The sequence below is a fragment of the Sarcophilus harrisii genome, chromosome 1 (genome assembly GCF_902635505.1).
Source record: "Sarcophilus harrisii chromosome 1, mSarHar1.11, whole genome shotgun sequence".
Taxonomy (NCBI): Eukaryota; Metazoa; Chordata; class Mammalia; order Dasyuromorphia; family Dasyuridae; genus Sarcophilus; species Sarcophilus harrisii.
In genome coordinates this window covers 701,593,595-701,616,673 of record NC_045426.1, presented here as the reverse complement: position 1 = coordinate 701,616,673, position 23,079 = coordinate 701,593,595, and the positions used below count along the sequence as shown (strand labels likewise).

The 23,079-nt window shown below is 42.2% G+C and overlaps 1 protein-coding gene across 7 annotated transcripts in view; it reads right to left on the bottom strand.

The window, feature by feature from the left end:
* Window positions 1–23,079, bottom strand: part of KIAA1671 (KIAA1671 ortholog) — a 203,873-nt gene that overhangs the window by 145,375 nt on the left and 35,419 nt on the right. For 2 of the 7 annotated variants that reach the window (XM_031948807.1, XM_031948808.1), the window contains exon 1: window positions 8,063–8,233. The exons of 2 other annotated variants lie outside the window; for them this stretch is intronic. The gene's annotated coding sequence lies outside the window, so the exon portion shown is untranslated. Of the gene's footprint in view, window positions 1–6,568; window positions 6,711–7,094; window positions 7,227–8,062; window positions 8,236–23,079 lie in introns of those variants that run through there. 3 more of the 7 variants (XM_031948803.1, XM_031948806.1, XM_031948801.1) reach the window with 3 other exon arrangements.

Sequence of the window (23,079 nt, the reverse complement as noted above, 5' to 3'; positions counted from 1 at the left end):
GTCCTTACATCAAGGATCTCTGATAATGGTCTGATAGCTGGGATAAATAGAGAATTAACCCAAATATATAATACACCAGTTACTGATTTTCCCATAGATAGGTAGTCAAAGAATATGAACAAATATATCTCAAAAACATTGAAAACTAATAGCAATCCTATGGAAGACTATCCTGAACCACTAATATTATGAGAAATGCAAATCCAAATTATTCTGAGATTTCATCTCACCCTTAGTATATCATCCAAGAGATAGAAATTATCAATGCTGGAGGAACTGTGCAAAGTCAGGCACACCACTAATGCATGATTGGTGGAGCCATAAATTGGTCCCGGTCCTCACTCTGGAAAACAGTTTGGAATTATGCAAAAAACTGGGGGAGGGATTGAAAAGTCAATTTCCCAAAGATTCTACTGTACAACATGTGTACAACAAGATCAAAGGTAGAAATGGGTCCCATGCAAACTTAATTATTTATAACAAAGCAAAGAACCACCAAGAAAAATTGAAACCAATCAACAAAAGAATGGTTCAACAAATTGTAGGGTGTAAATATACTAGAATATCACTATAAGAAATGAATATCATAGTATCTGTGTCAGGTACTATGCTGGGTGCTATATGATTATTATCTTATTGGATCCTCACAACAATTCTGAGAGGTAAGTGCTATTCTTATTCACATTTTTCAGCTGAGGAAACTAAGGCAGTTAAGTGACTTATCCAGGATTAAACAGCTAATGTTTGAGGTCAAATTTGAACTGAGGTCTTCTAGACTTCAGGTCTAGCAATCTATCCACTGAACTGTCAGATGTTCCTATCTGAAGAATTCTGAGACGTATTAGAAGACTTGCACGAACTATTGCACACATAATAAGTACAATGTAAGTGGAAAGAACAATGACCAGGAACTCTTTTTTTTTATTAATTCTTTGTTCTATGATATTGTAATCACAATGACCAGGAACTCTTTTTTTAATTTTTTTTTTAATTCTTTGTTCCAAGGGATAGATAGCTGACTAGCAAAGATAATTCTAAATGAAGGAAACATCAGAACAAAAGACACTAATAAAAGGATTTTTTTTAAAAGATAAATCTTAAAACTAGAAGAAATGTTAGAACATGGAATAACAAAACAAGCCAGATGAAATTTAGAGATCATCTTCATTTTCAGAAAAGGATATTGAGACAGAAGCCCTATCAGGAACACTGAGTCCAAGGTCACCCAACAAAGACTCAAATCCTCCCATCTATCCCATGCTGTCACCTGTGACAGCTGCAAAACCAGTTTTCAAAGAAGACCCTGACATTCTCATGGAGTGGTACTTGTTTTATGAGGAAGGGACATTCCATCTAGACTCCCAGGAAGAACCTCCCTAGGAAAGTAACTTATAGGAAGCACTGACCCCTCCCCCTAAGGCTTAGGAACATACACCTCCTGGCTCCTTCCTGACTCACACCCTAATTATCAGACATGCAAGTCTGCTTGCTCAAAAAAAAAAAAAAAAAAAAAAAAATGGATTTCTTACCCTCCCTCGGTGGGTCAGATAACACTCATAAAAGCCCAGGCCAACCCAGAAACTATTGGCCATTTTACAAACCCTTGTAAATCTGTCATTTCCCACCTCCTCAAACACCTCTTCTGCTCGATGACTATAGGAAGCCAAACCCAGCTGGAGTCTCAATGTTGATGGCATGGGCTCTGCTCAGATCTCAAAGAGCCCTCATCCTAACCATTGGAGAAAAGTACAAATACCAGACTTCTCCCATTTCACAGATAAGCAAAACTAAGGTCAGAGATGTTAAACAAGCTGGCCAATGTCACAAAAACTGCTAAGTGTCAAAGACAGAATTCAAATCTCAGGTTTCTCCAAATTCAAGTCCAGGATTCTTTCTATGACACCAATAAACTTAAATTGTCAAAGTAAGAAGGACTTTGGACACGATCTAGTCCCAAAGTTCTTAATTTAAAAACATGAAGTTTTTAAAAATATTGTGATAATTATATTTTAACATAATTTGTTTCCTTTGTAATTGCCCACAGCTAATATCTTCCCTCTGTAATTACATCCAATCTATTTCATAGACATGTGTGCTTATATGCATATATAAATATACATATGGACATGTAGGATATAGACAGGATAAGTTAGATGTAATACACACATAAAATATTTGAATCTTGTCTTCCCTATTAGAATGTGAGTTCATTATAAGAAAGGACCATTGTTTTTTGTCTTTCTTTGTAACCCCAGTTCTCAGCATAGTATCTGGAATATAATAGGTGCTTAATAAATGCTCATTGACTAATATTTAATTTTATGCATTTAAAAATATTATTCTAAGGAGTGGTCCATATAATTTATCAGGCTGTCAAAGGGGTCCATGACACAAGATTAAGAAACCTTGTCTAGTCCAAATGCCTCACTTTTACAGATGAAGAAAATAAGAGTTTAAGTGACTTGATCAGGGTCACACGGTGGACATCAAAGGCAGAATTCTAATCAGGTCTTCCCAACTCCAAGTTCTGGATTCTACTAGTTCCATAATGTCGCATATTCATTTAGTGCCTCTCTTCCAAGAAGAGTAAAAGCTCTTCCACAATGTGGAAGAAGACAAAATGTTCCCTTAAATAATAGCCAAGTTCAGAATTAAAAAAGCATCAGTTTATATTGTTGTTGTTCATCCTTCGTTTTCAAAAAGGACAAATGAGATCATAGAATGTCTTGGCTTGAACATAAATTGGATTTAAGTGACAAATGCTGCTGGGGGAAGTCTGTTAATGCTTGCGGTAGACATCCCTCTAACTAATCAACAGCTTTGAGGTCTGTCAGTTATCCCAACCTGGTTGAGCCTGTCTGCTGGGATGATTTACCAAGGTGCGGCAGCTGTACACGCTACAGCTTCTTAGAGCCACAGGCGAGAATTGGGTGTCAAGTGGACACCCAAGGTGGATGAACAGCCCTGAAAAGGGCTCACTAAGCTCTCACACCAGAATGTTAGTCACTTGTGGGATGAGTCATTTGTCTTAAAAAGATATTGCAACCTTCTGCAAATGTTCTTATTCATTGGGTCAAAAAGGGCTATGCTCTCAAGTAGCCTCTTTTGCAGGTCACATAACAGCATGGGAAAGGTAAGTGGTCCAAAGAGCATTAATGGCCCGAGAATCAGGAGACCAGGACTGTTGTTCCAACTCTTGTCACTTACTAGATATGCGACTTCAGACAATTTGGCTCAGCTGTCTCCCCTGTAAAAAGGAGGAGGGGGCTAGAATCAATCCATTCATTCTAGAATTATGGAGATCAAAAGAGATCCAAAAGAAAAGACAAAAGGAGGAGGAAAAGGACCCATATGTAAACAAAATCTTTAGAGCGGCTCCGTTTGTGGTGGCAAAGAATTGGAAGAGGAGGGTTTCTCAACAAACAGGGAATGGCAGAAGGTATGATATATGAATATGATAGAATTGTACTCCAAGAATGATCAGTTCTGGGACAATTTCTATGAACAGATGCAGAGTGAACTGAGCAGAACCAGGAAAAAAACATCACATACAGTAACAGTAACAACACTGCAAAGACTTAAAAACTCTGTTCAATTCAATGACCAGAGACAATTCCAGAAGATCAATGAGGAAGCTGGCTTTCCATTTGTTGATAGAGAAGCAATGGATTTAAGGGAGGAGCAAGGGGCAGAATGAAACGCATGTTTTGGGGGAGTTAGGCCAAATGCGGGAATTCGCTTTGCTTATCTTTGAGGTTTACTACATGGATTGTTTTTCCTTTGTTTTATTTTTGCAAAGTTTAAGGAATATGAGAAAGAATATTGTTTTTTGTTCATTGAGAAAAAGTTTTAATTATTTTTTAAATATTAGGGAAGATGAGAGAAAACATTAGGTTTTGTTCATTAAAAAGTTAATTATTTTTAAATACTTGGGAAAGATAAGAGAGAATATTGATTTTTGTTCATTGAAAAAAGTTTTAATTATTTTTGAAATATTAATAAACAAAAACCTAAAGTCAAATCCAGCAGTATAAATCTTTGTTCTGTATTTATGTTATATTGTTCTCTCTTTCCCATGCCCAAAGAGGAAGAGATACCTTTGAGATAATACCTGCAGAAGGACTTTGACAAATCTAAGTCTTGTTTTTAAGGCAATTGGGGTTAAGTGACTTGCCCAGAGTCACACAGGTAGGAAATGTTAAGTGTCTGAGGCCAGATTTGAACTTGGGTCCTTCTGACTTCAGGGCTGGTGCTCTATCCACTGCACCACCTAGCTGCTTTGACAAATCTAAAGAAATAGACAAATATAAAAAGTGTGTGTATTTATGCAAGTATACATAAATGTAATTATATATGTACAATCAAACACTGATTAAGCACCTTCTACATGCCAGACACTGTGCTAAAGGCTGGGGGGGGGGGGGGGGGGGGGGGGGGGAGAGGAGGGAGGAGAGGAAGCTAGGGAGCAGGAAAGAATATTGAGGGATGGAGGAAGATCAATCCCTTATCTCAAGGAGCTTATATCCTAATAGAAGTTAACTATGTACAATATGTTTAATATAAGTAATGTATAAATAAGCAAATAACTGCACAAACTGGATATATACAATTATAAATGGAAGGTGACAATCAATCTACCAGCACATATTAAGGACCTACTATGTGCCAGATACTGTGCTAAAGGCCAGGGGTCAGGGAGGGGGAGGTTAGGGGGTTATCCAGGAGAGGAGAGGAGATCAATCCCTGCTCTCAAGGAGTTCATAGTCTAATAGTAGAGACAACTGTGTAAAATATGTACAATATGTAATTATTGCTACTATATATGTTACTATTTATATACACACACATATATATAATATGTAATTATTGTTGCTATATATATGTTATTATTTATATACACATATATGTATGATATGTAATCATTATTACTATATATATGTTATTATTTATATACATATATATGTAATTATTGTTACTATATATATGTTACTATCTATATACATATATATGTGTATATGTAATTATTGTTACTATATATGTTACTATTTATATACACATATATGTGTAATATGTAATTATTGCTACTATATATGTTACTATTTATATATACACATTTTTGCATAATGCATAATTATTGTTACTATATATGATATATGTTCACATATATGTGTACAATATGTAATTATTGTTACAATATATATTTACTATTTATATACACATATATGCATAATGTGTAAATATTGTTATTATATATGTTACTATTTATATGCACATATGTGTACAATAGATAATTGTTGTTACTACTTATATACACATCTATGTATAATGTGTAATTATTATTACTATATATGTTATTATATACACACATATATGTGTACAATATGTAATTATGGTTACTATATATATACGATATATGTATATATACAATACATACTATCTATCTATATTTAGATACAATATGTAACTATGTGAATAACTGTACAAACAAGATCCATACAATGTAAATGTAAGACAACAATCAAAGCACCAGCATACATTAAGCACCTACTGTGTGCCACACACTCTCCTAGGCCCTGAGCATACAAACACAAATGGAAGCAGTCCCTGACTCTGTGGAGCTTCTATGTTACCGAGAGGCGGTGTGATATAATGGAGAGAGCCATAGACTTAAAAGAATGGGAGACCCAGATTCAAATCCCATCTCTGACTGTCCCTAGCTAAGTGAACTCCGACAAATGATTTTCCTTCTCAGTACCTCAGGCTCCCCTTTAAGACTCATCTCCCAAATTTCTGCCCCACCACAGTAGGAGTTCAAATGTAGCACCTCCCATTTACTACTTGTGTAACCTGAACACTAGATGGAGCACCGCAGTCAGGATATCCTGAGTTCAAATCCACCCTCAGATACTTACTATCTGTATGACCTTAGGCAAGTCACTTCACCCTGTCTGACTCAGTTTCTTCATCTGTAAAATGGGCTGGAGAAGGAAATGGCAAAACATTCCATATCTCTGCCAAGAAAACCCCAAAGAGGGTCACAGAAACGACTGAACAACAAACACTCTCGTACAAGTCATTTTGAGCCAAATAGCCTTTAGTTAGGAGATGTCTGGGTTCAAATATGGCCCTATCAGGTAATCACAATTGAGTCATTCTACTATCCCAAGCCTCAGTTTCCTCATTTGTAAAACTGAGATAATACATATAAAACTCCAGTCTCAAAGGACTGGTACAAGCTTCAAACGAGAACGTGTTCAAACACTTTGTATATTCTAAAGCATCCTACAAATGTCAATGACCATTTCCCCACAATGCCTTGGGAAGTCCAAATGTCCATCTTACAGATAAGGAAACTGAGATCCAAAGGGAAGAGGAGGTAAGTGAGGATTGCTTCTATTTGGTGTCCTTCGTGTCTCAGCTCAAATCCTACTTTCTAGAAGCAGACTCTCCCCGTGACCCCAGAAGTTGGCGACTCACTCATCTTTAGATTTACCTTGGATTCGGAGGACCTGGATTCAAATCCAGACACTATCTATATGACCTTGAAACCCCTTTAACTACTATGTACCTCAGTTTCCTCGGTGGTTGAGGGCTGCTTCCAATTGGGATCCTTCATGTCTCAGCTCAAATCCTACTTTCTAGAAGCAGACTCTCCCAGTGACCCCAGAAGTTGGCGACTCATCTTTAGATTTACCTTGGAGTCAGAGGACCTGGATTCAAATCAAGACACTATCTGTATGACCTTGAAAGCCATTTAACTCCTATGTGCCTCAGTTTCCTCAGTGGTTGGATCTGACAGCCTCTAAGATCCCTTTCAGCTCCAAATCTATCTACTTTCACTATATCTTCTATAAAGCATCTCCCTACGTGATCCACCCCGTTAGAATGGAAGCTCCGGGAGGGCAGAACATCCCCGTTTAATGTCCAGCACATTAAATGCTCGTTGAATCCCTGACTGATGACGCTAAGCTTCGTTCCTGCTTCTCCTGGCTGCCTGATTCTGAATAATGAGGGTTATTACAGAAGAGGGGGCAGATTGGTGACTTTGTGCCCCCAAATAGAAACCCCTCCTGGCCGGGAAGTGTGTCCTGTACCTTCCCTTCGCCTCACCCACTGCACACACTCAGACGACAGCTTTCAGAGAGCTCCAGACCGTGGGAAGGCTCCTCGACCAGCGCCCCGATACGCCCTTCTCTGGCGGGGCTCACGGGGCTGGAAGAAATAATCTGGGGAGATAATCGTAAGGGCAAAGCTCTGAATTTTGTTTTGGGTCCAGGGCACATGTGTGAATCCCACACTGCCCAGATGGGAACGCCCAGCATCGGGGGGCGAGGGGTCGATCACCCAGGGAGAGCCCGCTGGGCTTGGAGCTCCCCTGAGCCAACCTGCATGTTACCCAGGGGGAAACTGAGGTCCAGAAAAAAGTGATCTATCCAAGGTCACTGATGTAGTAAGCAGCAGCCAGAATCCGAAGCCAGGTCCCCGATTCCAAACACGGTACTCCTTCTACTCAAGCGCGCCCCCGGTCCTCGTGAGGCATAGAGTAAATGAGAACCGGGATTAGATCCTAGGCTCCGAGGTCTATACCTGGACGGGCCCTCGGGCTTTGGGGTCAACCCTCGCTCTTTAAAGAACCGGACACAAGCCAGGAGAAGGAGAGAGCCAGGAAGTAGCAGGGCAGGAGCCCGAACCCCAGAAGAGCCCTTTCCACCGACCCCGGACGCCTCCATAGGTAAAAAGAATTTGTCCTGGTAGGGGGCTGGGTCTGTGACTGCACCTACACCCCTATCATGTCTCAGTTACCTTCATGACAAAGTGAGAGAGTGGGACCGCACGGTCCCCAAGAGCCACCCAGGGCCACCAGGGAACATCACAGGGCGGAGTGCCAGGGCTAGCGTCGAAAAAACCCATGGGGCCGAGTTCAGGTGTGTTCTCAGTCACCCTGGCCCCAGCCAAGCTACTTTACCCTGTTTGCCTCCGTTTCTCTCTCTAGTAAATAGCCTGGAGAAGAAACGGCCAACCCCTCCTGTACCTCTGGCCAAAAAACCCCCAAATGGCTCACATGGAGTTGGACGCAAGTGAACACTAACAACAACAGAGTCCATCCGGCTGAGATATCTTCTGTTCTTTGGCTGCGTTGTAAGAACCTCCCCATTGTGACACTGCAGAATGCATCTTCTCAAGCCCTCCCAGCTCTGACATCCCCTGTTCTAAAGCCCCTCCCAGCCCTGACATCCCCTGTTCTAAGGCCCCTCCCCCAGCTCTGACATTCCCTATTCTAAGGCTCCTCCCAGCTCTGATAACCCCTCTTGTAAAGCCCCTCCCACCTCTGAGACCCCCTGTTCTAAGGCCCCTCTGAGCCCTGATATCCCCTGTTCTAAGGCTTTTCCCAGCCCTGACACCCCCTGTTCTAAGACGCATCTCAGCTCTGACACCCCATGTTCTAAAGTCCCTCCCACATGTGATATCCCCTGTTCTAAAGCCCCTTCCACCTCTGTCATCCCCTGTTCTAAGGCCCCTCCCAGCCCTGACACCCCCTTTTCTAAAGCCCCTCCGAGTTCTGACATCCCCTGTTCTAAGACTTCTCCCAGCTCTGACATCCCCTGTTCTAAGGCTCCTCCCAGGTCTGATGCCCCCTGCTCTAAGGCCCCTCTCAGCCCTGATACCCCCTGTTCTAGAGTCCCTCCCACCTCTGATATCCCCTGTTCTAAAGGCCCTCCCAGCCCTGACATCACCTGTCCAACAGCCCCTCCTAGCCCTGACACCCCCTTTTGTAAAGTTGCTCCCAGCCCTGACACCCCCTGTTCTAAAGCCTCTCCCAGTTCTGACATCCCCTGTTCTAAGGCTTCTCCCAGCTCTGATACCCCCTGTTCTAAAGTTGCTCCCAGCTCTGACACCCCCTGTTCTAAAGCCCCTTCCAGCTCTGACACCCCCTGTTTTAAGGCTCCTCCCAGTCCTGACATCCCCTGTTCTAAGCTTCCTTCTAACTCTGACATCTCTTCTTCTAAAGCCCTTCCCAGCTCTAATACCCCCTGTTCTAAGCCCTCTCCCAGCTCTAACACCCCCTGTTCTAAGCCCTCTCCCAGCTCTAACATTCCCTGTTCTAAGCTCCCTCTCAGCCCCGACATCCCCTGTTCTAAGCTCCCTCCTAGTTCTGACATCCCTTGTTCTAAAGCCCCTCCCAGCCCTGACATCCCCTGTTCTAAGCCCCCTCCCAGCTCTGACATCCCTTATTCTAAGGGCCCCTCCCAGTTCTGACATCCCCTGTTCTAAGCCCCCACCCCAGCTCTGACATCCCCTATTCTAAGGCCCCTCCCAGCTCTGACACCCCCAGTTCTAAGCTCCCTCCCAGCTCTCACATAGAAGGAGCCCTCCAGCTTTGTGACTGGCCAGAGGTGAAGGACAGGATCTGGGGCACAGCCTGGGCCCCCTCCCGCCCTTTCAGCCAGGGGCTGAGACGGGGCTCCCTGGGCAGCTCTGTGGGGCCGGCCGCTCCGCTCCCCCCCTGAATAACCCTGTATTCAGCCTGTGTTTCCCGGCGGCCTCTGGAACCGGATCCAGGCCCTCTTCACAGTCCCCGGCCAAGCACAATAGATGAGCTCTGGGGTTTTGTCCTGGAAGCCCGTGGAGGGGAGCGCGAGGCGGAGGGAAGCGTGAGGGGGAGGGGAGGGCCAGAGAACACCAGGGGTGAGTTAAGGGGAACTTTTCCGCTCCCAGTCCCGACTTCTGTGGCTACAAATCCCGGCTCCGGAGCCTTTCTAAACTTTGCTGCCAGAGTCAGGCTCAGTCGCCGCTGCTCGGCCTCAGGAGTGGTCCCAAAGCCCGTGCCCTGCTAGGAGCTCCTCTGATGTCCCCCCCCCCCCCCCCCCCTCTAGCCAAAGGGGCCAGGCCTCCAAGACCCAGCTGGAACTCCACTTGGTGCAGGAGGCCTTTTCTACACCAGCCCCCACCCCAGAGCCCGCCCTCCTGTCTACACTGCCTACATCTTGTGTAGACCCGGTCACTTACATATCATCGGACCTCTTGGCCCAGGAGCTCTTGGAGAGCAGCGACTGTTTACCTTTTGTTGCCTCTCTAGCACATGGCGGGGTGCCCGACACATGAAGGAAGGAGGGAAGGAAGGAAGGAAGGAAGGAAGGAAGGAAGGAAGGAAGGAAGGAAGGAAGGAAGGAGGGAGGGAAGGAAGAGAGGAAGGGAGGAAGAGAGGGAGGGAGGGAGGGAGGTTAAGGAAGGAAGGAGAGAGGGAAGAAAGGAAGATAGGGAAAGAAGGAAGGAGAGAAGATAGGGAAGGAAGGAAGAAAGGAAGGGAGAGATGGAGATACACACATATACATATATCATAATACATATATATATATATATATATATATGCATATGAGGGAGAGAAACTCTTAGCTTCCTTCAGGCCTTGCCCAGGGCCCCATCCTGTCCTGATGGCTTCCTTCACCCCACCATGTAATTTTGGATTTATTTTATATAATGATGATGGTGATAAAAATAAGAAGAGATCGCATTTACACAGCAATTCAAGGTTTGTAAAGAACTTTTATGTATATTATCTTATCTCATCCTCACAACTACCTTGGGATGATTATCCCAAGGTTCCAGATGGGGAAACTGAGGCAAGAAAGCAGCAGTCAAGTGACTTGCCCTGGATCACACTGGGAATATCTGAGGCTGGATTTGTACTCAGGTCTCCCTGATTCCAGGCCCAGTACATTATCCATTGTTCTATGTACATGTCCATGTAGGTGTGTGTGTCTGTGTATGTGTGGGCACATGTGTTTTGCATGTACACACATGTTATGTTGCACGTGTGTGGGGGCACTGATTTGTATGGTATATTAGCAAAATGAATGTGTATAGATAATTTTTTTGTTGTTTTTCAGTCACGTCCAATTCTTCCTGACCCTATTTGGAATTTTCTTGGCAAAAATACTGCAGTGGCTTGCCTATCCCTTCTCCAGTTCATTTTACAGATGGGGAAACTGAGGTAAACAGGATGAAGTGACTTGCCCAGATTTGAACTCAGGAAGATGAGGTGTGTGTGTAGACACTATATGTGTATGTGTGTATATATATATATATACACTTTCTATCTATATACATGTGACCCAATCCAGTTATCACGTAAGCTCTCAGAGGACAGAGAATGTTTTTGCTTTCTCTCTGTGTAGTTTAATTCATTCTTGCCACAAGTGAGAGCTTAATAAACGCTCGTGCACGGTCTGATTTGTATTTGCTCATCTGTGCACCACCTGTTTCCTCCCTCCCCATTTCTGGCCCACAATACACATCCACAGCCTTTTGGCTTAAAAGGTTCCCCTCCTTCCCTTGGCCCTGGCTGCCCTGGCCTCCTTCACCCCTGTAGGAGGCCTTTCCCAGTGGCCCCACTCTTAGCACCTTCCCAGAGACAGACGGGAGCAGCTAGAAGTCATCTCAGAGAAGGCGCTGATTCCACTGAATCTCGCATCCTCTCCCATCGGCCTGAACGGATAAACAAAGGATTTTTTATCCTCCCCGTGATGGAGAGTGCCGTCCACATCCAGAGAAAGAACGATGGGCTCTGCATGCGATCGGAGCCGACCATTCTCACTTTTTTGTTGTTTTTTTCCTTTTTCCTGATTTTTCCTTTCCATCTGATTCTTTTTTCACAACATGAATAATGTGCAAATGGATTTAATATGATTATACATGTATAACCTACAGCAGATTGCGTGCTATCTTGGGGAGGGAGAAAAATGGAATCAGAATCTTATAAAAGTAAATGTTGAAAACAAGTAAATAAATTAAATTTAAAAAAAAAAAAAAAAAAAAAAAAAAAGGATCAGACTCCAGGGTTCAAAGGAACCTGAAACACCATGTAAAACAACCCCCTCTGTCTGAATATGAGGGAACTGAAGTCCAGTGAGACCAATTGACTTCACTTACTACTCCCCAATGGTTTGGGCCAAAGGGATGGATGGGAAACCAGGCCCTCAGATGCTAAAATAAATTCCCTTTCTGCTTCTCACCCTGGAAAATAATTATTATTATTAATTGATAATAAATATTAATGAATTAGTTAATCGATGAGAACAATTAATACTAATAAATAATATTAATTGTTGATAATGATGGTGCTGGACATTTTAATAAGGCCCTCTCACTTCATTCCTTTGTAGAGCTGGGAATATCTCAAGTGTAATAAACTACATAGAGTTCTAGAATTTTTTAATGTATTTTCCAGTTTTACTGGAAGTAGGACTTTTTTCTCATTTTTTTCCCCCTTTAAATATAGGATTTGTTATTATAGGAGCAGCTGGAGGTTCTATGGATAAAGCACTGGGCCTGAAGTCAGGAAAAACCTGAGTTCAAATTCAGCCTCGGATTCTTATTAGCTTGGGTATATCACTTAATTTTTGTGGAGATAATAATTGTAAAGTGCTTAGCATAGCGCCTGGCACGTAGTAAGCATTATATAGATTATTATTTTTTATTTCCCCTAGTTACATGTAAAAATATTTTTTGTTATCTATGTATATTCATTTTTAAAATATATTTCCTTATGAATCAGGTTGGGAGAGAAAAATTGGAACAAAAGGGAAAAACCACACGAGAGAAACAAAAAACAGAAGAAAAAAGAGAAAAAAGTGAACACAGCATAAGTTGATTTACTTTCAGTCTCCACAATTCTCTCTCTGCTTATAGATGGCGTTTTCCACCCAAAGTTTACTGGGATTAACTTGGATCACTGAACCTCTGAGAAGAACCAAGTCCCTCATGCTTGATCATCGCACAATCCTGCCGTTATTGTGTACAATGTTTTCCTGGTTCTGCTTGTTTCGCTCAGCATCAGTTCATGTAAATCTTTCCAGGCCTTTCTAAAATCGATTTTTTAAAATAAAACATAATTATTTTTAGCGGCAATAGTGAATAGGGAGCTGAGTCTAGACTCAAGAAGGCCCAAGTTCAAATTTGAATTGAGACACTTAATAGCATCACTAGCTGGCAAATCACTTTATCTCTATCTGTTTCCCCATCTATAAAACATAGATAATGATAGCACTTATCTCTCTAGATTCGTTTGAGGATCAAATGAGATAATATGTGTAAAATACTTAGCACAGTGTGTGGCGTATAATAAGCATCATATAAATGTTATTTGTTGCTATTATTATTATACATAATAATTAGTGGTACAGTGAATAGAGAGCTGAGTATGGAGTCAAGAAAATCGGAGTTCAAATTTGACTTCAGGCTGTTACCAGCAGAGTGACCCTGGGCAAATCACTTAACCTCTGCCTCAGTTTCCCCATCTGCAAAACAGAGATAACAATAACACCTATCTCTCCAGATTATTTTGAGGATCAAATGAGATAATAATTATAAAGTGCTCAGTACAGTGCATGGCACATAGTAATTATTACATACATGTTAATTATTGCTATTATTATGTAGGATGATTCTCTGGAATGGAAAGGAAAAGACTGGGAGAAAATCCAGCAATACAAAAAAGCAAAAGCTATCAATAAAATTTTATTTTTAAAAATGATAATTCTAAACATTTCCATGGAAGTAAAAACTTTGCAAAACACTTTAAATACATTTCTGCAGCTTTCGTTAACACAAAGACTTGGATTCAGTCCTCCACTCATAGCTTATTCAAGCACTGCAGCTACATAATACATAATACAAACTTTTATCCTGGAGCTTGAGAGTTAATGAATGAAGGCAGCACTTAAAATATAATACAAACTGTGACACAAGGAGAACAACAGAGGCTCTGATGTCCACATGGAACTCGGTTTTCTCCTGAAATCATGACATCCACGTGATAATGTCAAGATAATTGTCATAAAACACAACATCCTTCATTTTTACAGAGAGGAAACCTCACTTTTAATCTTTCTTACATGGAACTTTCTTATATGGAACATTAAAGTTAAAAAGATTCATTCAATCCTTGAAAAATCCATTTGTATGTATTAGGTAGGTACTATGTGCCAGGCTCTGTGCCAAGTGCAGAAGAATAAAAAAAAAAAAAGACAAAAGACAGGCCCTGTTCTCCAGAAGGTCATCATTCTGACAAAAAAAAAATCTGTCATCTCAGGGAAATTTTCTCTAGTCATTTCAAGACTCAACAGAGAAAAGTCTTTATGTGCACCATGGCAAAAGCAAGACTAGCAGCTTAAGGACCAGGAGATCATTATATACTTCAACAACAATACTATATGATGACCAGTTCTGATGGACCAGGCCATCCTCAGCAACGAAATCAACCAAATCATTTCTAATGGAGCAGTAATGAACTGAACTAGCTATGCCCAGAAAAAGAACTCTGGGAGATGACTAAAAACCATTACATTGAATTCCCAATCCCTATATTTATGCACACCTGCATTTTTGATTTCCTTCACAAGCTAATTGTACAATATTTCAGAGTCTGATTCTTTTTCTACAGCAAAATAACGTTTTGGTCAGGTATACTTATTGTGTATCTAATTTATATTTTAATATATTTAACATCTACTGGTCATCCTGCCATCTAGGGGAGGGGATGGGGGGGGGTAAGAGGTGAAAAATTGGAACAAGAGGTTTGGCAATTGTTAATGCTGTAAAGTTACCCATTCATATATCCTGTAAATAAAAGGCTATTAAAAAATAAATAAATATAAAAAAATCATAAAAAAATAAAAGAAAAATTTTTATTAAAAAAAAAAAAAAGACTAGCAGCTTAGCGTTGTATTCTGAAACAAGACCCAATGGATAACGCAGAAACTTAAAGATTTCTTGGTCTTCCCCAAGAATAAATGGAAAAAGCCATGGCTCTCTCTGTCAGGAACTTACTGGCATCCCAAAGTCAAAGTCCAATGGGAAGGTTATGTTTAAAGCAATTAACCCCACCCAGTGCCGATCTTAACTTGTATCCTCTTGGAATATTAAAATAAATAACAGATTTAGAAAGTATTCAAACAAAAATCCAAGTAACAAAGGGCCCATCTCCCTAAGGCAGCTGGAGAAATAACTACTTCCTCCTCAAAAAGGAGAAATAAAAGGGATAGATTACGCAGATCACATACTAAACAGGTTAAAGATTGACAGAAATGCTTCTAGCGTACTTCACAGGGCAGGGTGACAATATTTATAGGTCACTGCTTTCCTGAAGATACCTGAAAGGAATTTATCTCTAAGCAGAGAAAATGAAATAAATGAGATCTAAGAAAAGTACCAAAAGTCCTTCCCCGGGCAAGAGTTACGTGAACTCAACTAGCAATAGAGATTTTTAAAAAATACAATCAATTAGTCACCAAATATGTGAGGTGCACAAAACAATTGAAGTACAAGGTTTTGCAAGGGGGAATGCTGAAAACTATCTTTGTATATACAATTATAAAGGAAAAAAACAAGTATTTATTAAGCACTTACTATGTACCAGGCACTGGGCTAGTACTTTACAAATATTATCTCATTTGATCCTCAAAACAATCCTGGGAAAGATATTATTATCCTCATTTTACAAGTGAGGCAAACAGCACTTAAGCCATTTGCCCAGGGTCACGTAGTTAGTCTGGGGATAGATTTGAATTTGGATTTTCTTGACTCTAGGCTCTGGGTTCTGTGCACTGAGTCATCTCGATGCCTCCTCGCTCACTCCACCTCATCCTCACAATGAGCTTCCATTCTGATAGACAAATGGCTGGATCACATGGATTTATTTATAGAAATGGAGAGGTTTATGATATCTATTTAAGATCTTGATAATTCTTGGCATTCAGGACACTATTTTAAAGAGATGCCACTTTACATCTAATAAAAAGTTTTCAAAATATAACACATAAACCGTGTGTACAATCTCTACTGGGCCTATATCCCAAAAAGATCAGAAAAAAGGGAATAGGCCTCCGTATACAAAAGTGTTTGTGGCAGCCCTTTTTGTAGTGGCAAGGAACTAGAAACAGAGGACGCTCATCAGCTGGAGAATGGCTGAATGATTATGATATGTGAATATTATGGAATATTATTATTGTTCTATAAGAAATGATCAACAGGATGATTTCAGAGAGGCCTAGAGAGACTTCCACGAACTGATGCTAAGTGAAATGAATAGAACCAAAAGAACATTATACACAGCAACAAAAAGATCATGTCATGGACTTGACTCTTTTCAAAAATGAGGTGATTCGAGCCAATTCCAATAGACTTGGGATGGAGAGAGCCATCTGCATCCAGAGAGAGAACTATGGGAACTGAGTGTGGATCACAACATAATACTTCCACTTTTTGTTGTTGGCTTGCTTGTTTCTTTTCTTTCTCATTTTTTTTCCCTTTTTGATTTGTTTTTTCTTGTGCAGCATGATAAATATGGAAATATGTATAGAAGAATTAAACACATCTAACATATATTGGATCACTTGTTGTCTAAGGGAAGAAGTGAGGAAAGAGGGAGAAAAATTTGAAATACAAGATTTTGCAATATCTTTGTATGTATTTTTAAAATTAAGAAACTATTAAAAAAAACATGTATACATGTATAAGCTATCAGATGACAGTACTTTTTTGTTCCTCCCCCCTTTCTGGATGGACCAGACCTAAATCTCACCCAAACATTACTTGTTTCCATCCTGCCTCATTTTACCTTTCTCATATGAGGTATCAGAGAATTTATCAGCCATCTTGTTACAAATTAGCTTATATTTAACCCAATAGTAAATGACCCTTAGCTCTAAATGGTTCATTTCTCCTCTATGAAGTTTGACAGACAAACAGATATGAACAAAATCACCATAGCTTAGAGACCCCAATTGAGAAATGTCTAACACTGGGACATTAGGTAGTCCCTCTGATTTAAATTTTGTATACTTTCATATACTTTCTATTTAGGAATAAAAAATATTTTTTTTATTTTTGAGGTAAAATCAAGATACAGAAAATCCTTAAATAAAAGAAGAAAGTATAGTGTATTATGGTGTTTGTTCAGTACAAGCAAGGAAAAGGAAAAGTGGAGGAAAGGAAGGCCTTTTGGAACGTTCCTCAAGTCCAGGAAGAGGTGAGTATAATCAGTACTCCAATTTCTCTTAAATTCCTATCACATAAATATAAAAAGAAATGGATCAGGTTTTTGTTCACTTATGAAAAGAAGTGTGCAAAATGTAGAAGACTTTTATTTCATTAATATTTCATTCAGGAAATATTTTTCCTAAATACTTTTGGAGGGATTTAGAAAGAGTTCAAAAGGAGGGAAGCACCTCAGTTGAACTTAAAAGAAGTCATGGATCCCAAGAGGAAGAGATGAAAACGAATAGTTTAGCTGAATTGGAGTCAGTCAACAAGCATTTATTAAGCATCTACTATATGTCAGGCCTTATGCTAAAGTACTGGGGATACAAAAAAAAAAAAAAAAAAAAAAAAAAAAGAGCAAAAAGACAAGTCCCTGCTCTCAAAGACCATGTAAATATGGGAAGATATGAAGATGAAATAAGGGTGAAAGGAAACAAATATTATCGAGTGACAACTTCTCTCCCTATTCTGACTATTTAAATTCTACTTTTTTTTTTAAGGGTCTTCTCAAGGAAGCCTTCCCCAACCTTGGAAAGCTCTGACTTCAACACCAGCCTTCTTTCTACTACAGCGTATTTTGAGAGAGAGAAAGAGAAAAAAAGAGAGAGAGAGAGAGAGAAGAAAGAAAGAAAGAAAGAAAGAAAGAAAGAAAGAAAGAAAGAAAGAAAAAAGAAGAAAAGAATTGGGTTTGTAGTAAATAGGCCAGGATTCAAAATCTGCCTCTGAATTTCACCCTAGTTAAGACATAACTCCAGAAAACTCCCTTGGACGTGTTTACCAACTCACAGGCGTCTGCTCCCCAGATTATGATTTCCTCTTATTGTTATTCGGTTCTTCAACAGTGTCCAACTCTTCAAGACCCACTAGATCATGTTGTCCATGGGCTTTACTTGGCAAGGATATTGGAGCAGTTTGCCACTTTCTTTTCCAATAAATTAAGGCAATTAGAGGAGAATGACTTGTTCAGTGTCACTCAGTCAGTGTCAGATCAAATTTGATTTCCCATATCCCTAAACTCCAGGTCAAGAGCTCTACCCACTAAATCCTGTAGCTGCCCTGATTTCTGCTTAGAGGAAGGAAATTCCCAAAAAGCATCCCCAAATCATAGTCTCAGGGCTAGAACCAGACGGGGATCTCCATGTCCATCAGTCAATCAAGAAGTATGGATCGAGTGCTTGCTTTGTGTCTGGCTAAGGGCAAGGAATACAGATCCAAGCCGGACTATCACCCCCTGGAGGAGCTTATGTTCTAATGAGAGAAGGCGACCCATAATCCAAACACCCCATTTACAAGGAGCACCTGAGACCAGGGAGGGTCCGTGACAAGTTCATAAAGCTCCAGCTGGGAGGGGCTGTGGAAGCCAGCTAATCTGGCCCCTTCTTTGGCAGCAAAGGAAACTGAGGGTCCCAAGGCAGAGGCGATGGGTCGGTGGCAGATCAGTTCTGGCCGAGCCCTCCCTGCCCGCCTGCCCCTGCTCTCCCCTTCTCCCCCCAAGCCCCACAGCTTTGCTGAGTCTCCATTTCATCTTGGCTCCTTCTCCCCGTTCGAAAATGCCAAACAAGACTGGATTCCCTCCAGGGGTCACGCTCTGGGTGGGGCTTCTCTCTCTCCTTCCACTCCAGCCCATAAACCTCTCACGCCTTGGCTGAGGTCCCACTGCATGTTTTCTCAGGAGGAGAGGAAGGGTCCCGGGAACTCATGTAAAGAATGAGGAACGCTTTCCAAGCGGCTCCTCCCTGTTCCCCGGCTCCGGCGAGCCTCCCCAGTGTGTGGGGAAAGTGCTCTTCGGGGCCCGGCCTCCACCCCAGCACGCCCAGGCTCGGAACGTAGACCCCCCTGAGCTAGCCTGGGCTCTGGCCACATCTCCCAAGAACCTTTGGAGAAGAAGCACAGAACAGTGGAGAGATCACTGGCTTTATCGTCAGGGAGGCCCGAGTGCAAATCCTACTCCCGATATTTAACGGCTGTGTGACCCTAGACGAATCCCTTAAATCCTGTGCATCTATACGATGGGGGAGCTGGCTTCCACGCCTGCAAGGTTCCTCTCGGCCTATGGGCCTGTGATGCTATACTTGGCTACCAAGAGATGTAAGGATCTCCAAGCACAGAGACCCAGATCCCAGTCTAGCTTTGAGCAACAACTCAGGCAAACTTTAGATGAGAAAAGTCAGGCACAGAGAACTCAAGCAACTTCCTCAGGAGCACACAGCGAAGTAGGATCTAAGGCTAGACTCGAACCCTGGGCTTCAGACTAGAAGTCTAACACCCTTGACCACTTTGTTATTGTTCAGTCATATCCAATTCTCCGTGACCCCCAATGGCAGGGATATTAGAGTGGTTTGCCATTTCCTTCTCAGCCCATTTCACAGATAAGTGAACTGAGGAAACAGGGCAAAGTGACTTGTCCATGGTCACACAACTAGTAAGTTTCTGAAATCACATTTGAACTCAGATCCTCCTGCCTCCAGGGCTGGCTCTTTTTCCACTGTGCCATCTCCCAAAATCCCATCGAGCCATCTTGGAGAGAACATGGCAATTAGGGACTGAAAAAGAGCTTCAAAATCACCATATTTAAATTTATTTTTTAGATTTTTATTTAAAATTCTCACGCACTTGCTCACGCCCTCAGCAACCAGTTAATATGCCAGGCACCGTACATACTCCTGGGAATAGAAAGACAAAAACTCAAGTCTCTGCCCTAGGGGACTTACAGCCTATAAGAGGCAACATGTTCTTGTAAAAGGAAGAGGAAAAATAACCATGTACAAGGAAAAATAATGTTTTAAGTGAGGAGGTGCTGGCATGGGAATGAGAGAATCAGCAAAAATTCCGAACGGGTAAACTGAGGCCTCAAGACACTAAAGATACCTCGCTTGGGCAGCACGACTCAAGATTGCCTGGACCATTCATTCCCATTTATCCAAGTCGGGGCGGGGGGGGGGGGTGTGCCGAGGGCTTTAGGGCCAGGGTTTCGCCCTGGGATGGCCAGCCTCTGTCCAGCATCCCAGTCCATGGTGGATTCTACTTAAATCACTTCAGCAGCCAGTCCAGTTCTCCATCCCAAGCCGAATTCTCGCACACACGAGGGAATGCAGAAAATATCCCGGCTATAATTGGATTCCGAGCCCCGGGACCGGGAGATAAGAAAACGGCTCCGGCCAAGAGCGTTCTTGCAGCTCAAGGGGATGTGGCCAAGTGCTGTCCTCTCCAGGAGGACTCTGACCAAAGCTCTCCAATCTCGGCCCTTGGACAGTCAGTCAGAATCAAATCAGATCGATCGAGCAGAATCAGTCGGAGTCACCTCTAGGGGAAATTCTGGGGGAGGGGGTTAGGAAAGTAAGGCAGACTATGGGTCTTAACTGACTCTTAACTGAATGTGGAGGGAGGGGGGGGTCAGGAAAAATTAAGCAGCAGTAAAAGGTATCAGATCGTCCCCCAAGATTTAATTCTTTAAGTAAAAATAAACAAGCACATCTAGCTCATGAGTATGCAAATCTGCCTTCATCTTTAATACATGGTAAAATGAGATGAATACTAAAGAACTGTTTTAAAATAATTTTTTTTTGAGGCAATTGGGGTTAAGTGAGTTGCCCAAGTCACCAGCCAGGAAGTGTTAAGTGTCTGGGGCCAAATTTGAACTTGGGTCCTCCTGACCTCAGGGCTGGTGCTCTACCCACTGTGCCACCTAGGCTAAGGCTAAGGAGGCTAAGAAAGAGCAGGAGAAGAGAAGGGGAGAGCGCAACATCATGAAAATCCAGATAGAAGAGTGATTGATAAAAAAGGGAAAAGGGCCCACGGGGACAAAAATGTTTATAGCAGCCCTTTTTGTGAAACTAATGAGCAAGACACTTTAACCCAATTTGCCTCAGTTTCCCTATTTGTAAAATGAGCTGGAGAAGGAAATAACAAAGCACTCCAGTATCTTTGTCAAGAAAACCCCAGGGGCAGCTGGGTGGTGCAGTGGATAGAGCACCAGCCCTAAAAGCAGGAGGACCAGAGTTCAAATCTGGTCTCAGACACTTGATACTTCCTGGCTGTGTGACTCTGGGCAAGTCACTTGCCCCAATTGCCTCAGCAAAAAAAAAAAAAGAAAAGAAAAGAAAAAAGAAAACCCCCTCATGGGATCATGAAGAGTCACAATTAAAAAAGGACCAAGTAACATCAACGAGCTAGTACACTTCATAAAAGTTTCTTGATTTGGTTATTATCATTACACTAGAATGTAAGGTCCTTGAAGATAAGGACTGTTTCCTTTTTGCCTTGGTATTCCTTGTCCCTAGTGTGAGACAGGCACACAGTAGGTGTTTAATAAATGCTGTTCATTATCAAGTCTTCCCTAAGGCTTCAATTACCAGGCAAATGAGAGTCCATGTGGATTTCCCCTAAGAACCAGCCTCATTAATATGGAGAGGCTCCTCAGAAGGATCATAGGTTGTCTAGCCCAACCCAGAGACGGAATACTTTGGTTCCGGCAAGTTAGGAACCATAACCTACTAAGATCAGGGGGAGGAGAAGAGGCTGTAATCTGCCTCCATGGAAAGGATACTTACACTAGGGAACTCCTCCCGGATTCTTCACAGAGGAAGAATATTCTTAGAGAACTCTCAGGAGGGAATAAGAGCATTCTGCCTTCCCATATAAGCAGGGGTCCCTAACCCAGGGGCTCAGACCTTATTTCTTTAAGGTCTTCTGTTACATTTCACGTAATTTTGTGTTTTAATAACTGTATTTCAATTTAATTGGTTTCTTTTATAATTTTTTGCATTTTATTTAATGCATTTTAAAACTTTATTCTGAGAAGGGTCCCCGGACTTCCACAGACTGGACCAAGAAGGCCCAATAAGAGTTTCAGTATCTCTGATCCAGACCATGGAACCCTATTTCACTATTATTAATTATAATAATAAGTTAACATAATAACAGCTTTTCAGTTTGATCCTAGATACGTGTACATTTGCTTGAGTCTCCCAACCATCCTGTGAGTTAAGCACTTTTATTATTCCCAACTTACAGATGGGGAAACTGAGGCAGTTTATGTGGCCTGTCTTGGAGCCAGGACTAGCGTACCGACTCGGGTCTCCTGCTTCCAAAGCCACTCCTCTCTTTCGAGAGCTTCTTTTCAGGAAACACCCCTCAGAAGCACAAAACTGGGGCGGCTTTTGGTTCCCTTCAAAACCCAGATGCGAGCAGAACTGAGCCCCTCAGAGGAGGCTGCCATAGCAGAGATCCATCTTGGTTAAAGCGATCTGCACCGAAATGCATGGGATGTGGAGGGCGGCCCAGGCCCGGGGTGAGCGTGCGGGTGGCCGGCAGAGTCATCCTGTCAGCAAGATGCTCGGGCTCCTGTCCAGCCGCTATCGCTTCTGAGCAGTGGGGCTCACACCTAGTGTCTCCTACGGAGCCCCCGGCTGGGGAACATCTGCTCCCGGCCCCACCGGCGGCCCCGGAGCATTCCTGAGAAATAAGGTCAGGCCGAGCCGGGAGCGAGGGACCACGGGGGAGTTCGACGTGGAGGAGGGGAGAGAGCTGGCCCGCCAGCCCAGATCCCTGCTCCCATCCCAGCTGGGACCTCCCAGTTCTAAGGTCCTCCCAGCTCCAACATTTCCTCTAATAACCTCCTGCTATTATTGTATAGAGAGGCTCATCAGAGGGATAATAGGGAGTCTAAGACCTCCAATAGTCCTGACATTCCCTGTTCTAGGATCCCTCCCTAGACTTTGAAATTCCCTGTTCTAAGGGGATCTAAGGGGATCCCCTCCCAACCCTGACATCCTATATTCTAAGTTCCCTCCCAGCTCTGACATCCCCTGTTCTAAGCCCCCTCCCAGCTCTGACATCTCCTGTTCTAAGCCCCCTCCCAGCTCTGACATCCCCTATTCTAAGTCCTCTCGCAGTTCTGACATTTCATGTTCTAAGACCCCTCCCAGACTTTGGTACTCTCTGTTCTACACAAGGTTTTGCAAGAGTGAATATTGCATGTATTTGGAAAAACAAAATATTACTAAAATTTTTATTTAAAAAGAGTGAGATTCTCTGTTC